Source organism: Canis aureus, chromosome 5 (genome assembly GCF_053574225.1).
Source record: "Canis aureus isolate CA01 chromosome 5, VMU_Caureus_v.1.0, whole genome shotgun sequence".
In the NCBI taxonomy this organism is placed as follows: Eukaryota; Metazoa; Chordata; class Mammalia; order Carnivora; family Canidae; genus Canis; species Canis aureus.
In genome coordinates, this window is record NC_135615.1 from 23,627,236 (window position 1) to 23,645,461 (window position 18,226).

At 38.5% G+C, this 18,226-nt stretch overlaps 1 long non-coding RNA gene across 3 annotated transcripts in view; it reads right to left on the bottom strand.

Annotated features, from left to right (window-relative positions):
• Positions 1 to 18,226, bottom strand: part of LOC144313822 (uncharacterized) — a 53,029-nt gene that overhangs the window by 5,190 nt on the left and 29,613 nt on the right. The window contains exons 4-5 of one of the 3 annotated variants that reach the window (XR_013379439.1): positions 6,031 to 6,148; positions 94 to 727 (exon numbers count right to left, since the gene is read on the bottom strand). This is a non-coding gene — a long non-coding RNA (uncharacterized LOC144313822). Of the gene's footprint in view, positions 1 to 93; positions 728 to 6,030; positions 6,149 to 13,451; positions 15,075 to 18,226 lie in introns of those variants that run through there. The other 2 variants (XR_013379438.1, XR_013379440.1) reach the window with 2 other exon arrangements.

The window sequence follows — 18,226 nt, forward strand, 5'->3', positions numbered from 1 at the left end:
TGAAATCTTAAAAAAATAATAAAATAAAATTATATAAAAAACAAAACAAAACAAATTTGGTAACACAAGCAAAATTGAATTTAAGGACACTAAAATTTGAGAAGGGCTCGCATCCTAGCGGATCTACAAATGTCAAGAGCCCTGTGATGACCAGGCAGAGAGATTGGCTAGCAATCCTCACTCTTTGTCTAGAACTTTTGCAGTGATCAAACTAGAGGGAGGGACAGCCCACACACTCTATCAGTCCCTTTCCTTCTTCCTGGACAGTTCTTGCCTGCTGTCATCTCCCCTTGTATTCCCTTCATCCCAAAGCTTTTGTACTGTTTTATTAGTGTGTTGTGGGCACTGAATGAAATAAAGAGTGGGAGAAAAAAAAATCTAAGATTAGGAATAAGAAAGGAGAGATAACCTTGGGTACAAAAAGCATTAAAGGAAATGTGAAAGATACTACCTGCAACGCAATGGCAATAAATTAAAATTTAGATCCAAAAGATATGATTTCCTAACAAAAACTTACCAAAGTTGTTCAATTAAAAGTTTAAAACTGAAATAAGCAATTACAGCAGAGAGAAAGAAAAGGTGATTAAAAAGCACCAGGTCCCAATGTTTTGATAAGAACAGATAATTCAAACTTTCTGGCTCAGAGATCCTTTCCATTCTTAAAAATTCTTAAAATTTTTCACAAAGGCTTTGTTTATATGGGTTAGAACTATCAATACTTACCATCCTAGAAGTTAAAACAGGAAAAAAATGTCAAATTATTAATTCATTTTAAAATAACAATAAATTAGGGATCCCTGAGTGGCTCATCAGTTTAGTGCCTGCTTTCGGCCCAGGGAGTGATCCTGGAGTCCCAGGACGGAGTCCCACATCAGGCTCCCTGCATGGAGCCTGCTTCTCCCTCTGCCTGTATCTGCCTCTCTCTCTCTCTCTCTGTCTCTCATGAATAAATAAATAAAATCTTTAAAAATATATTTAAAAATAACAATATATTATACATCCATATAAATAATATATTTGGCAAAAAATATTTTCAAAGAAGTTAGGAAGAAGAGTGGCATTCTTTACATTATTGTAAACCTCTTTAATGTCAGGCCTAAGTAAAAAAAAAGAAAAAAATACAGATTCTCATATCTGCTTCTGCATTCAATCTGTTGTAATATGTTATTTTGTCTGAACTACATGAAGAAAGTCTAGCCTCATACAGTTATGCAGTTGGAAAAGAGAAGAGAATATTTTTAAGTAGACTCTACACCCAACGTGGAGCTTGAACTCACGACACCCCAGTTTAAGAGTTGCAGCCAGTCAGGCCTCCCGAGAAGAATATCTTTATCAGATAACTGTGGACATTCTTCTTTGATACTCTACCCAAACATGACAAGTGGTCGTTTCCTAAAAGCTGCAATCTGAAACCACATTGATAAATTTTTAATTAATTAATTATTTTTTTAAAGATAGAGAATGAGAATGTGAGAGTGGGAGCACATTAGTGTGGGGCAGAGGCAGAGGCAGAGGGAAAGAGAGAATCTTAAGCAGGCTCCATACTCAATGTGGAGCTGGCTGGGGCTCAGTCTCATGACCCTGAGATCATGACCTGAGCTGAAATCAAGGGTCACACACTTAACTGACTGAGCCACCCAAGTGTCCAATATATTGATAAACTTTTCATACTCCATTACATTAAAATCCATTGGCCTATCTTGAACTTTGAATGGATCTTTTACTTGTGCATCATGTTGTAACATCATGCATTGATCATTTGGAAAATATTAGTTCACTGATCCATGTGAATCTTCCAAATGTTGACACACTTTATTACACAATATTTTAAAAATCACTTCCATTAGTATCACCCCCTGAATCTCATCAGAAAAGCCTTTTAATTATTGGGAAGCTATTAAGCTCATAGTGGCAAACACAATTTACTAATTGTAAAATGCTAATTGTCACTGAAAGCGCATATTTTATCACTAGCAACAAATATTGTCAGTTGTTTTCTCTAAGAGACAGGCTTATTTTGTTTATTTGCAAGAAAACATCTGCCAAATACCCAAATCTGAATAATCATATTTGTCCGCTGGTTATTATTTTAAATAAAAGTAGTGCCTCATGAAAAAAGAGCTAGTTCAGCTTGCAATTCAAACAATTACAATTACAGTGCTTTTCCTGAAGCCAACCATCATACTTCAGTACACAGCAGAAGTGCTTATGTGTACTTCCCATTTTATCATGCAGATTATTAAAAAGGTGTCTACTCGTGTCAAGATTTGGTAAAGTTAAATTTTACTTTTTTATTAAGAACACTTTTAAAATGAAACTGGCTTTTGTGTTTGTGACTGCAAGGGGGTGAAGAATATGACTCCTTGTGCAATTCAGTGACACTGCTTTGATTCCTGACAACACATCAGCAAACTTGCTATTGCTTTTGTACATTCAGCACAAATGTCAACTTTCAAAAGGTAATATATATATTTCATGTTTCACTTGTAATTTTTATGGCACAGGGTTTTGTAATAGGAGGTAATTATCTTGAAGATCATATGGAAGTATACATTTCCAAAAATAGTCATAAAAATAGTGAAAAAATATAGAGGATTGTTGCTTTTGGCCTGAAGGTCTAACTGCCAAGAACTACTGTCCCACCATAAACAACTAGAAAAACAGGCAAGATATATGAAACAACTATTTTTCAGACATTGGACAACATGCCACACAGGGTTATGATTCCTAAGAGAAGGAAAACCAATGAGGTGAGTCCTAGCCCAGGATTACTCCCAGAGGCAGCTTCCAGGAGACAGCATCAGTATAGAAAATCTAAACAGCACCCAATGTCTCACTGAGTTGAGGGAAAAGTGTTGGCAGATTGAAGAAGCTACATTTATAGGGGCAGGATACTAGAAAGAAAAAAGGTGTTCAGGGGAGAGCTCAAGAGACCTACAGAGGAGACCTTTCAAATCACTGGTCAAATCCTAATCTGCATATATTTGGATGAAATTCCCGAGACTGAGTAAAGAACCGCCATAAACAGTGGGACGTGCAAAGCCCAGAGCTCACACAGAGATGGGCATTTTCCCAACATAGGATGAACTCTTCAGAAGGGAATCGCCCAAGGAGTGGGGCTACTGAAGACTGCTTTGATTCACCCTAACAAAGCAGAAAAGCAAGCCTCAAAAGGATCAAATGATTCCAACTAACTTAACTTCCTGTTGGATAAAAGGCCAATATTTTTTGAAGGAATATAACAAAATCCAGCACCAAAAAACATAAAAATTCAGTGTCCTGAAATCCAAATAAAATTATCAGACATGGAGAAAATATAACCCATAACCAGGAGAAAAGTCAATCGATATAAAAAAGCCTAGAAATGACAGAGATGATGAAATAGGAAAGCTTGTATACCAGCTATTATAAATATGCTCCAGTTACTCAGGAATGCAGAGGAAAACACAAATATAATGAAGAGAGAACGAGAAGAAAACAAGACCCAAATGAAACTTCTAGAGATGGGACAGCCCCAGTGGTGCAGCGGTTTAGCGCCGCCTGCAGCCCAGGGCGTGATCCTGGCGACCTTGGATCGACTCCCCCATCGGGCTCCCTGCATGGAGCCTGCTTCTGCCTCTGCCTGTATCTCTGCGCCTCTCTGTCTCTATGAATAAATAAATAAAATCTTTAAAAAAAAAAAAAAGAAACTTCTAGAGATGGAAAAAAAAAGAAAAGAAACTTCTAGAGATGAAAAACATAGTATCTGAAACGAAATGAAATAATAATAATATAGCATGAGTGACCAGTGAAACAATACCAAGCAGTCTAAGGTACCTGTATTTGGAGCCCCAGGAAGTCAGAGGAAGGGTAGGAGAAGGATATTTCAAGAAACAATGGCCAAATTTTTTCCAAATTTGATTAAACTAGAAAACACACAGATCCAAAAAGCTCATGAACCCAGCAGAAAACTACACCAAAGCACATCATAACCATATTTGTGAGTCCATAGTCAAAAGGACTAAGAATATCACGATGATAAAGGAATATGTTTAAAGCTGCCCCCCAAAAGTCATTATGTAAAGGGGAGCAAAGGAAGGAATGACTATAAAGTTCCTATTAGAAATGACACAAGCTAGAAGACATAGGACTGATATTTTTAATGTCACAGGAAAAAACTATCAATCTAGAATTCTACACTCAGCAAAAATATCTATTAAAAATTGAAATAAACTAAAGATATTTTTTTTCAGACAAAAAATGTTTAGAGAATTCATCAACGAGTCTGTGCTACAAGAAATGTAGTTCTTGGGGCACCTGGGTGGCACAGTCAATTAGCTATCTGGCTCTTGGTTTCAGCTCAGGTCACAATCTCAGGGTCCTGAGATCAAACCCCTCATGAGGTTCTGTGCTCAGTGCCAACTCTGTTTGCCCCTCTCCCTCCCCCTCTACTCCTTCCCTCTCTACAATAAATAAATAAATCTTTAAAAAAGAAGGAAATGTTGAAGTTTTTCATATGGAAGAAAAGTTATGCAAAAGGACTAAGAATAGTACAGAAATGCTACACATGTGGATAAAGTATAAAAGAATTTTCCTAATTGTTTAATCTCTTCCAAAGAAAGGTAACAAACTCTTTAAATCAATAATTGCATTAAATATAAATTGCTTAAACGGTATAATTGAAAAGCAGAGATTATCAGGTGGACTTAAAAAAAAAAACAAATAATACCTAACAATATGATGCTCACAAGAATCCTAATTTAAATAAAAAAACACAAATAAGTTAAAGGTAAAAGGATGGGAAAGAAGATATGCATGCCACCATAAGTAAAAAGAAATTGAGTGTGGCTATATCAATATCAGACAAAGTAAACTTTAGAATAATAATATTATTAAGGAGAAAGAGGGGTATTAAGGTGTTGAAGTAACAAGAGGACATGCAATCCTAAATGTGTAGGTACTTAATAACATAGTATCAAAATACATGAAGAAAAAATTGTTAGAGTTGAAAGGAGAAGTAAACAAGTCCACAATTAAAGGTAGAGATTTCGATACAGTACTATCAGTAATCGATAGAATAAGTGTACAGAAAACCAGTAAGAATACAGTAGTCTTGAACACCATCCATCTCACATGAGCTAATTACAATTTACAGAACATTCTACCCTGAATTTCAGAATGCATACATGCTCTTTTATTTTTTTAAATAAAAAATGAGTGAGCTCTACACCCAACATGGGGCTTGAATTCATAACCCCAAGATCTAGAGTCACATGCTCTAGTGAAACAGCCAGGTGCCACTATACTCACACTATTTTATTTTATTTTAAATATTTTATTTATCTATTCATAAAACACACTGAAAGACAGAGAGAAAGAAAGAAAGAGGCAGAGACACAGGCAGAGGGAGAAGCAGGCTCCATGCAGGAAGCCTGATGTGGGACTCGATCCCAGGACCCCAGGATCACGCCCCTGGCCAAAGGCAGGCGCTAAACCACTGAGCCACCCAGGAATCCCCTACACATGCTCTTTTAAAGTTCATTGGAATATGCAGTAAGACAGACTATATTCTGGGACATTAAACAAGACTCAATAAATTTAAATTTTTAAAATTTAAAGTTATTAAAACCATACACAGTATGTTTTCTGATAACATACTAAATTAGTAATCCATAACAGAAAGATATCTAGAAAAATCCCCAAATCCTGCAAAATAAACACCCTTATAAATAACCCCTAGAATCAAAGAAGACATCACAAGGGAAATTAGAAAGTATTTTGAACTGAATGAAAATTAGAGCACAGGGTATCAAAATCTGTGGGATATTAACAGAAATCTGCAGACCCTAATAGATTCACTGGAGAAGTTACCAAATATATAAAAGAGAATTAACACAAATTTTAGGCAGTTACTTTCAGAGAAGGGAAAAGCAGGGGATGCCTCTCAACTCATTTAGCGAGGCCAGCCTTCCCCGATACCAAAACCAGACAAAGATAGTACAGAACAACAAACCCACATCTTTCAAAAACTTTAGACACAAAATTCCTTACCAAAACATTAGCAAGTTGAATCCAGCCATGTATGAAAAGAATTATATCCTTTAACGAAGTGCTATGCAAGGGTGTGGTTCAACATCCAGAAACCAATGTCATCCACTGTATCAATAGGCTAAAGAAGAAAAAGCATGTGACTATATTAATTGACAAAGAAAAAAAGCATTTTACAAAATCCAACACCCACAGCAAAAGAAAGCAAACTTGGAAAAAGGGCATTTACAAAAACCCCACAGCTAATACCATATTAGATGGTGAAGGACTAAATTGTGTCACCGTTGGGTTGAGGTACAACCTGAATGTATGCCAACTGATAAATGGATAAATAAATTGTTGTACAATCCATCCAGAGGAGTTCTACCCTACAATAAAAGGGAATTAACAGCTAAGACAGGCAGCAACATGAAAAGGTTTCAAAACATGATGCTAAAGGAAATATCTCAGACATAAAATACCATGTCTTGCTGATTCCATGCACATGAATTCTTTTTTTTAACAATAAATTTATTTTTTATTGGTTTTCAATTTGCCAACATACAGAATAACACCCAGTGCTCATCCTGTCAAGTGCCCCCCTCAGTGCCTGTCACCCATTCACCCCCACCCCCCACCCAATTCTTTTGTTTTTTTAAGTAGGCCCCACACCCAGCATGGACACCAAGGGGCTTGAACTCATGACCCTGAGATCAAGACCCAAGCTGAGATCAAGAGTCAGATGCTTAACCAACTGAGCCACCCAGGCGCCCTTCCATGCACATGAATCCTTAAAAAGTTAAAACTATAGTGATACAAAGCAATTAGTGATAGCAGGAGCTGGGATTTGGGCTGGCAATTGAATATAAAGGGGCAGGAGGAACGTTTTTTGGGGGGGATGGAAATATTACATATCATAAAGTGGTAAAAGAAACATTTCTAGAACCTCCCTAAACTCCCTATCATCTGATACATTCCACACTGTGACGGGATCCATTCCTTAGCATGCTCTATCATTCTCTTCTCCTGTATGAACCACCACACCCCAAAATATACACACTTCACCAGTTTTTTGAGAAGGCCTATTTGTGACAAAAGCTGCTACAGTTGAGAGCATCCAAAAGGGAGGGATAAACATTGCAAGTTGATAGAAGCAGTGGTCATGAAAAAAGCTGGCTATAAACAGCCCGTAAGTGTTAGAAAAATCTATCAAAACACATTTATATGCCATATTTCATCAATTTTAAGATGCTTTTTTTTTTTTTAACACATTTTAACTTCTTGAAACAGGGATGCATCTTTCAATTGGTGACATCATGCCATTATAATTGAATGTGTTTATGGGGCGCCTGGGTGGCTTAGTCAGTTAAGTGTCTGACTCTTGATTTTGGCTTAGGTCATGATCTCAGCATTGTGAGATCGAGCCCTGCAACCGGCTCTGCCCTGGGTATGGAGCCTGCTTAAGATTCTCTCTCTCCCTCTGCCCCCCTCCCTAAAATAATAAAAATAAAAATAACAATTGGGTGTGTCTATTTTTCTTAGTAGTAAATTTTTCCTAACGGAGCACCTTAGAATTGATGACTTCGACAGAGTCAATAAACTGCAGAACAGCTGGACAGAGGATGGACTGGTTTTTGCTGTGGCTGACAAGGGTAAGACATCAAAGATGAGAGATGATTCCAGAGTCCAGAGGACTGGAATCCATGCCCTGGGACAGAGTCTCCATGTTATGTATAAAATTATCAGCCCTGTTGCCACCTATTCCTGTCCCCAGTTAAGGCTGAAGAGGTACCTTGGCAAGTGGTGCAGATAGACTTTGGAACAGGAAGTCACTACTGAATGGCTAGAAGAGACAGTAGTAGGGAAAGGTGGTAATGAGCAGGTCCCATCTCCAGCAGGTGGCACCACAAAGAGAAAAGATAAATGGAGGCACTTGGGCCTAGCTTGCTCAAGGAAGAGTACAGTCGGCTGATTGCATTATGAAATTTGGTAACTAACGACCTTGCCACTGTGCTACTAGTGGACTAGACAACAGAGCCTCCGTACTATAATTAATCTTTCTGGACTTCAGTTTCTTCATCTCTAAAATGAGGAATAATAATAATACCAACCTAAAAGAATTAGATGTTGATTAAAAAGAGATAACACTGGAGCGTCTCGCTGGCTCAGTCAATGGAGTATGTGATTCTGGATCTTGGGGTTATGAGTTTGAGCCCCACACTGAGCATAGAGATTATTTAAAATCTTTAAAAAAGGGAGAGATAATACAAGTAAAGGGCTAAAAATACTGTCCGGCATATATAAGTATTCAATGATTTATGTATCATTATAGTCACTTCCATAAATATTTTAAAATTCATCCATTCATTTATTCAACCTTTTAACATTTACTTAGCAGTTATGATGCTAAAACCTGAATAGTTTATTGTAGTTTGTTACTATTCTTTGTGTCTTTTTAATCTCCTTAGCAATGGCCAGTGGCAAATGCCAATTTCTCCTGATTTACTAATCCTTCTTAATATATTTTATTTCTGTTCCATCATCCTGCTACTTAGGCAACTGGTTGAACATACAGGGCCATAGTTTTTACTCTTTACATTAAAAATGATACTACTGACTCTTTGTAAAATATACCCTATCAACAAAGACTTAGAAAGATGACTAAGACTGAAGAAAGAAAAATAAAGAGTAGAGAGTGTCTTTGTCACATAAGGAGGTGTGATTGTAGGCCAGGCATTTGCAAAATAAAGATAATACTTAACTGGCAAAGATTTTGACAGAAACAAATGAGATGATAGATGTCAAAAGGCATAAATTTATTATGATGGACTCTTAATCATAATAGATTTTTGTTAACAAAAATAACATGATATGCCAGAAACTAATGTTGTATGTCAATTATACCTCAATTTTTAAAAATTAAAAAAATGATTTTCCTTTGACTGATTATAGTAGTTAAATGTATTTACACAGTAACTTCCTACTGAAAAAAATCCCCAAGTTTAATTCTCCAAACTCCTGAGAGAGCCAAGGGACAGAAATGAAATATGACCCTGAGTGTATGTAACATTTTTTACTGTACTGATGAAAAGAATTTTTTAAGACTTATTTATTTATTTTAGAGAGACAGAGAGAGAAAGTGCAGGAGTAAGCCCAAAGAGGGGCACAAAGGGGGAAGGAAAGTGACAAGCAGACTTGGTGCTGAGCAGTGCCCAAACCCCCTACTGGGCTTTCTCAATTTCATGATCCTGAGATCATGACCTGAGCTGAAATCAAGAGGCGGATGCTCAACTGACTAAGCCACCCAGGCAGCCCTGAAAAGAAATTATCCAAGATGTATTAATGGGCACTAAATCTAGACTCTATATCTCTTATTTCTCAACTTTGTGTTTCTCTCCTTGTATTTTAAGCCCCTTAAGTCTTTCAAAAGAAAAAAATATATACACAAAGACCCAACACTTCTCATCCTGGCTGGCCTTTAGAATCATCTGGGAACTTTAGAAAAATACTAATGCCTAGCCCTAGCCCTGCATTCAGAATCTCTGAATGTGGAGTCTGAATATTGGTCATTCAAAAAGTTTCCCAGGGGATCCTTATGTGCATCCATTGTCAAAAATCACTAGTGGAGAATTCAACATCAGCTACGCAATTTCAAAAGCATGCACGTACCCTTTCCAATGTCAGCTTTTCTCCTGAAATGGTTTTGTTGAGTATAGACTTCATATAAGGCACAGCACTGGGTGCTGACTACCATGGCATCCTTTTTTCTGCATGCCATTCCCCTTTATTTGTACTTTTTTGAGTGTGGTTCATAGTCTGCCTTGTTGTATAGTTATTTTTGTACTTATTCAAGCCATCTTTTAGAATATCCATCTCTTGGGGGCACCTGCCTGGTCAGTTGGAAGAGCATATGACTTTTGATCTCAGGGTTGTGAGTTCGAGCCCCACCTTGGGTATACAGATTACTAAAAATAAATAATTTTTAGAATATCCCTTTCTTGAGGACAGGAACCGTGACAGTGCCCTTTCATGGGAATTCTCTGCTTAATGTTTTAGTTGCCCACTCTTTTCATCTCACCTTGGAACACCTTAGAACCTGTATTTCACCTTCCCAGTGCTCAATCCAACCACATATCTCCCTTTGATTATGCCCATTTTCTTTTCTTATGTGCACCTCTCACCTCCACATAATTTAATTTTGTTCTCAGAGAATTTCATTGATTATTTGTCTTCATTCTTTCAAATGTTTTATCTCCCAAATATTACCTAAATGACCTTACAGTTCTTCCTCTCCGGCCATGGCTCTTCCCTGGCTTCACTCTTTCCCACTTCCTACTATCTCTTTGCTCAATCCCTTCCCCCATCACTTAACCACCCTTCTTTCTAAATTCCCCATAGGAGGCATTAGTCCCATTCAAAGGTATCTGTTGCCAGGGGTATGGAGCTGGGGTGCTCAGGAGTGGGATGCTTTGGTCAGTTTTGATGAGGTGTTAATTAGAGCTAGACCTTAATATAAGGAAAAGGGTAGCAGTTGGTGGAGGGGGACCTGGTCATTCCACACCCAACAGGCATGATGGAGGACAAGACAGGGGACAGAGAATAGGAGTGTTGTCAAAATGCTATGTGGAAGAGGTAAGTCAAAAAGAAGAGCCAGCAAGTTCATGGATCCAGCCAAGAGGAAACAGGTTAGAGATAGAAACAGAGAAGAAACACAGGTAACAAAGTGCAGAGATCAGAGTCCATGAGCAAGACTGTTAGATGAATATTATTTACAGCTTCCTAATTGCACTCCACACCTCTTTCTGCTGTACCCTGTCAGTCTTAAAGTGTTCATACTTGAATGGTTTCTGACTCTGCTCTCTATAAACCATAGACTGGTTTACTACTGGTGGTAGTAGACTGGAATTTTGTGGGGTAAAAGAGGTGAAAATTTCTCTAGAGCTATGTAGTCCTTATGGTAGATGGTAGACTGGTATGTTAGTTTCTTTTTTATTTTTTTATGATAGTCACACACACACGGAGAGAGAGAGAGAGAGAGAGAGAGAGAGGCAGAGACATAGGCAGAGGGAGAGGGAGAAGCAAGCTCCATGCACTGGGAGCCCGATGTGGGATTCGATCCCGGGTCTCCAGGATCGCGCCCTGGGCCAAAGGCAGGCGCTAAACCGCTGCGCCACCCAGGGATCCCGGTATGTTAGTTTCTTATATGTGGTTCTTATTAGCAGGGTTAGGGGGAAAATATTTGCCATAAGGAGGTAATGTCAGCTGCTATGAGGGCAAGGCTGAACCAGGCATACTTGTTGACTCAAAGAGGTAGAAGCAAAGGTAGTCCTGAGGGTAAATGAAAATCATTGTAAAGAGAAATACAAGTCCATGCTCAAAGGACAGCACCAAGTATGAGATCAGAGGGACAAGTATATGCCCATAAACAGGAGGTGAGGCAAGAGATCAAGAGCCAAAGGCATTAGAAATATCTTCCTGAAGCAGAGTGTAATCCTGAAATAAATATTTGGCATTCTAAACTGTGCACAATATATCAGAGCAGAAATTCATTTACCTTGAGAATCAGACTCATGTGCTAGGGGTAGCTGACCAGTTTAAAGATACAAAGACAAGTTAATCTCTTCCAAGAGGTCCCTCCCATCAGACAGGATAGACCTGGAGCTTCCCATCTGGGTATTCTTCACAGAAATGGAGTTGCTCTCTGGGCTGTGTATGAGTACCCCTTGAGCATCCTTCAGTCTCGGTCCCTGTCATCAGGCCAGAGTTAAAACTATTCTTGGAGGTTGTGGGTACATCAACCTCACCAATCACTTGTTTGGGGCCTCATATAAGATTGCTGGGGTGCGTCTTTGGGGTGTGTAATAGTTTTTGGGGTGTGCTAAAATTTAAGGTAGAAACATACAAAGTGAGGAATTGAACATGGGAGGCAACCAGAGTTATGGATTTTGTCATTACAAAGAGGCCCAGATTCTCAGACAAGGACAGATGAAGAGAGTGGTGGAAGGATGGCCAGGACATCTCCCATCTGACTCATTTCCCTTACTATTTGGTACTTACTGACTCTGGCCTTGTATTATAACGTCTCCTGTGATGCTAGAGGGTGTCCTGTAGGTGTTTCTGAGTGGCCTGAGCTCCTACATTGATGTGACCAGGAGCTGGGCTCACAGAGGCTCAGGATAATAGCAGGAAGAAATGGTGGTAAAACAAGAAATACCACAAAAGGGCATTCAGGGGGGAGGAGTTAAAAGAGCTATTACATATAAATTCAGAGGTTATTTCTGGACTACTCACTTATCTGTTCATCTTTGCCACCATGAAGGTATACAAAGACTGCCAACTTTCCAACCTCCTCTGGAAATTACTGTCCTTAATAAATCCTGTAGCTGCATAAAATTATCTGGACCCTAAATTCTGGCAGCTTCCAAATGTCCCAGGAGAGTCATTAATGTAGATGATATTTCAGAGCCCATTGAGTCAAATGACTTAAGGTCTTTGAGAACAGCTCTGCCCTGATCTCCTCTAACAGGGGCAAGTAGAGGTTATTTATAGGGTCCACTGAGGGCCCAGGGCCCTTCTCCCTCAGCAGCAACTTGGTAAAGCTGAATGACAGCTCTATCAATAGTTCTTCCTTTGCCTTACTTCAACTACCCTCCAATCCCCAAAGGTAAGTAATATCATCCCCAGAGCAAACAAGACATGGAAGGATTATGTAACTTGCCCACAGTCATACAGCTATGAGCAAAAGTCCTAGAATATGAGCCCATATTTGTCTTAGTTCAAAGTCTATAATCTTACCAAATAAGTTAGCACTGCCTCAAAGTAGAGATGAGGAACAGTATTGGAGGACAAAAAATCACAGCTGAACACTGTGTCAGTGAGACAATGGTTAGGGCTTATTGATTTCAACACTAATTCCCATCACAGCCAAAAGGGAACAGAAAGTGAGTATAAATTATGGCCACCTGGTTGTGCAGAGGAGCACCAGAGCCCAGCTATGCTAGAAATCAATATAAATCCAATGCAGAGATTTTCAGTAAGTAGGTCTTCCTTGGAGTGCCTGGAAAAAGATGTTTCTATTGTTGTTGCTTCTTTGTATTTTTCATCAATGGCCAAATCTGCTTTTGCTAATGAAATGATGACTTTCTCAAAATAGCTATATTTATACTCACTCAAAACTCATTCCAGGACATAGGAGATATGATAACACCAATAAATTTGTTAAAATTATCATTTAAATGAGAGAAAGAATTAGTCTCAATAGGAATCTGGATTATAGAATCTTTAAAACTAATATGATCATGTTATAGAAATTTGAAAAATAGAGAAAAAACATACATAATTCCAGCTCTACCACCATCGTTACCATTTCATATAATTTATATACATATTTTATATGCATATTTACTGACTTTGTAATAATTATGTACATATTTTATACCGTTTAAAAATTTTAATTACAGTATAATTAACATACAGTGTTTTTTAGTTTCAGGTATACAATATAGTGATTCAACAATTCTGCACATTACTCAATGCTCATTAAGATAAGGGTATTCTTTAATCCCTTTCACCTATTTCCCTCATGCCCCCACCCACCTCCCCTCTGGTAACCATCAGTTTGTTCTACTACATTTAAGAGTCTGTTTTTTGGTTTGTCTCTTTTGTTGGTTTGTTTCTTAAATTCCACACATGAGTGAAATTATATGGTATTTGTCTCTCGCTTATTTCATTTAGCATTATGCTCTCTAGATACATCCATGTTGTTGGAAATGGCAAGATCTCATTCTTTTTTAGAGCTGAGTAATATTCCATTGTGTATATACACCACATGTTCTTTATCTGTTCATCTATCAATGGACACTTGGGCTGCTTCTGCAATTTGGCTATTGTTAATAATGCTGCAATAAACACAGGGTACAAATATCTTTTCAAACTGGTGTTTTGGTATTCTTTGAGTAAACTCCTAGTAGTGGAATACTGGATCATATGGTAATTCTATTCTTAATTTTTTGAGGAACCTCCATACTGTTTCCCATAGCAGCTGCATCAGTGTGCATTTTTACTATCCTGCTTTTTTCCCCTTTAATATACATCATAGGCACTTTTCCATTTTGATTAATGGCCTTCTTAACAGTTTATTTAGTTGGTTATACAGCATTTCATGAAGTGGGCTACAACTAAAATTTACTTAAATCATTCCTATGCTGTTGGATATTTAGGTCATTGCAAGTTTTTGCTGTTATAAATTATTCTGCAGCGAACATCTTTATGCAAATGTATTTTACTGGCATAAAATGTTAAGATTTTCTTGTTATATTCACTATTACTCTAGGCTTGATCTTAAGCATCACATCTCCAAATTAATAGGTTAACATGCTAGCCAGTCCCTTTCTTCCAATCTGTCCTGTATAATACTAAGAGATTGTTATCCTAAAATACCACTTTTATCATGTCATTTTCCTACTTAAGATATTCTTATTTGCCTGTATTATATGTGGTATGACTAGACTACTCTATTAGAACCCTTACAGACCAAAATGTGAAGCGTGTTGGGCCCCCAAAGGCTAACCAGCAGGAACCAGGAAATAAACTAGAGCCAGTGGAACTAGATTCACCAACCCAGGAACGAGAGTGGGTTCCTAAATGCATGTCAGTTCCACTAGAGCAAGAAAAACTTGGGTTCGGTTCAAGTTGGATCCACCCAAGAGGTCTTATCCATCAAAGACATGGCACTGATGGTCACTGAGGGGTGGTAACACACACAGTCAAGCGGAACCAAAAATTAAAGTTCAAGATAAATTTATCCAGGTTGAACGAGACTTACAGTAGGGTGAGCAGTGTTAGATACCCAGGGGCACAGGAGCCAACATAAACTAGATGGGATCAGAGCCCAGTCAAATTGGTCTTGGTTGGGATCCCTGGGTGGCGCAGCGGTTTGGTGCCTGCCTTTGGCCCAGGGCGTGATCCTGGAGACCAGGGATCGAGTCCCACGTCGGGCTCCCGGTGCATGGAGCCTGCTTCTCCCTCTGCCTATGTCTCTGCCTCTCTCTCTCTCTCTCTGTGTGTGACTATCATAAAAAATAAAAAATAAAAAAAAGTTGGTCTTGGTTTATGGCATGGTTCCAGAACTACCAGGTTACTAGAGTGCAAATAAGGAACCAGGGGAGAAGCCCAGTTGTATAAACTAGGTCCACGTAAGGGACAGCACAGAAGTCTGCGCCTGTAAGCAGCAAGCAGTGCTCAATCCCACAACTGTATGATCATGATCTGAGCCAAAATCAAGAGTTAGACACTCCACTGACTGAGCCACCCAGGTGCCCTGATGTTGCAGTCTTAATGCAAAGGCAGCTTGGAGGTAGGATTTCTTCCTCTTTGGGGAATCTCAGCCATTTTCTCTTAAGACTCTCATCTGATTGGACAACGCCCACAACATTATAGAGGGTAACTGTTTTACTCAAAATTCTACTAATTTGAACACTAGTGTCATTGAACAAACAACCTCTACAATGGTGTTTGACCAAACAACTGGGTGCCATAGCCTGGCCAATGTAAAATTAACCATGGCAGCCACTGAAATGAGTTCACATCACTCAAATCCTGAGTATGGAAGAGAAAGATAACTGTATCTTTTCCCAATTATTCCAAGATTATGGGACCAAACACAAGGTTCTCATCCTTACATGTAAGTACTCATTTCTCATGGATCCTGAATACAACTCTTCTCCTGCTGAGTCAGGTCAGCTTTGCCTCTATCATTCACCAATAGATCATGGCCACTCCTGCTGCTGTGAATCCCAATTTCTTTGCTTACACAGACTTCTACTACCTTCAAGAACAAGTTCACAAGAATGCTTCTCTACCAAGATTTCTGTCATATGTGGGCTCAAACCTGAGGTGGCATTTCCCTTCTGACTAAATCCGAAATAAAAGATATAATGAGGCAGCAAAAAAATCCACAGAGGAATGAAACCTGGAGCTAGAATTTTTTCCTCTACAAATTAGCTAACCTGAAAGACTAGCTGTGCAAGGAAATACATTTGAGAGAGCCATTCTCTACCTATTCATGACGCTCAAGAACACCGCAGTATCTCTTCAAGGTCAAGAACACTTATTTATAGCTGAGTCCTGCTTCCTTTAAGTTTTTCAGTGTTGCATCATATATTTAGTTGACTACAGCCAAATTAAGCACAGATAATAATATACAGTTGATTTTTATTGAGAGAAAATTTACATGCAGTTAAATGTTACAGATCTTAAATGTGATTAAGTAAGTTTTGATTAACATATACACATGTGTAAACATCACTTCCATCACTCCAACTCTCTCCTCATGCACGGCTTTTTAAATAGCCTCTCTTCTCTTTATTTTTTTAAAACAATAGACTGGAGCACCAGGCTGGCTCAGTCCATAGAACACACAAGTCTTGATCGGGGTCATGAATTCAAGCCTCATGTTGGCTGTAGTTTACTTAAAAAAATATGTGTGTATGTGATCCCTGGGTGGCTCAGCGATTTAGCACCTGTCTTCAGCCCAGGGCGTGATCCTGGAATCCCGAGATTAAGTCCCGCATCGGGCTCCCTGCATGGAGCCTGCTTCTCCCTCTACCTGTGTCTTTGCACCTCTCTCTCTCTCTCTCTCTCTCTGTGTGTCTTTCATGAATAAATAAAATCTTAAAAAAAAATACGTGTGTGTGTACAAAATAATAGGTTTTCTTTTTAGAGTAGTTTTAGATCTATAGAAAAATGAGCAGAAAGTACAGAGTTCCCAGATAACCCTCTACCCTATTTCCCCCATTATTAACATCTTGCATTAGTATAGTGCATTTGTCAGAACTGATGAGCCAATATTGATATGATTGTCTATAGTCAAATTTACAGTAGGGTTTACACTTTGTGTTGTACATTCTATGGGTTTTGACAAATGTATAATGACATGTATACACCATTACAGTATCATAGTTTCACTGTCCTAAGAATCCCTGTGCTCTACCTAAGTCATTCTTCCCTTCCACCTTCTGATCCCCAGAAACAACGGATGCTATTTTCTCCATAGTTTTGTCTTTCTAAGAACGTCACATAGTTAGAATCCTGCACTATGTGGCTTTTTCAGATTGGCTTCTTTCACTTTGCAATATACAGTTAAGTGTCCTTCATGTCTTTTCGTGGCTTAATAGCTCATTACTCTTTCATCATTGAATAACATTCCACTGTCTGGATGTACCACAGTCTATTTATCCATTCACTTACTGAAAGACATCCTGTTTGCTTCCAAGTTTTGGTAATTATGAATAAAGCTATTATAAACATTAGTGTGCAGATTTTCATGTGAATGTTAAATTTTCAGATCATTTGAGTAAATACCAAGGAACATGATTCCTGGATCATATGGTAAGAGCATGTTTAGGTTTTATAAAAAATAAATAATAATAATAATAAACCAAACAAAAACAAAAAGCAAAAAAACTGCTAAATGGTCTTCCAAACTCACTGTATTATTTTGTATTCCCACCAACAATGAACAAGTTCCTATTGCCCCACATACTCAATAGCATTTGGTGTTATTAGTGTTTTGGACTTTGACAATTCCTACAGATGTTTAGCAATGTATAGTGAGTGGTATCTTCTTGTTGTCTTAGTTTTCCATTCCTTTTTGATATATAATGTTGAATACCTCTTTATATAATTATTTGTATATCTTCTTTGGTGATGTGCCTGTTCAGCTCTTTTGTCCATTAAAAAACATTGAGGGGATCCCTGGGTGGCTCAGCGGTTTAGCTCCTGCCTTTGGCCCAGGGTGTGATCCTGGAGTCCCTGGATCGAGTCCCACATCAGGCTCCCTGCATGGTGCCTGCTTCTCCCTCTGCCTGTGTCTCTGCCTCTCTCTCTCTCTGTCTCTCATGAATAAATAAAATCTTAAAAAAAAAAAAAAAAAACATTGAGTTGGGGACGCCTGGCTTGCTCAGTGGTTGAGAGTCTGCCTTCGGCTCAGGGCATGATCCTGGGGTCCTGGGATTGAGTCCTGCATTGGGCTCTCCATGGGGAGCCTGCTTCTCCCTCTGCCTGTGTTTCTGCCTCTCTCTCTGTGTTGCTCATGAATAAATATTTTTTAAAAAATTGAGTTGCTTTCCCATTGAGTTTTAAGAGTTCTTTATATATTTGGATACCAGTCCTTCCTTTATCAGACATATTTTGCAAAGATTTTCCTCTCAATTTTTGGTTT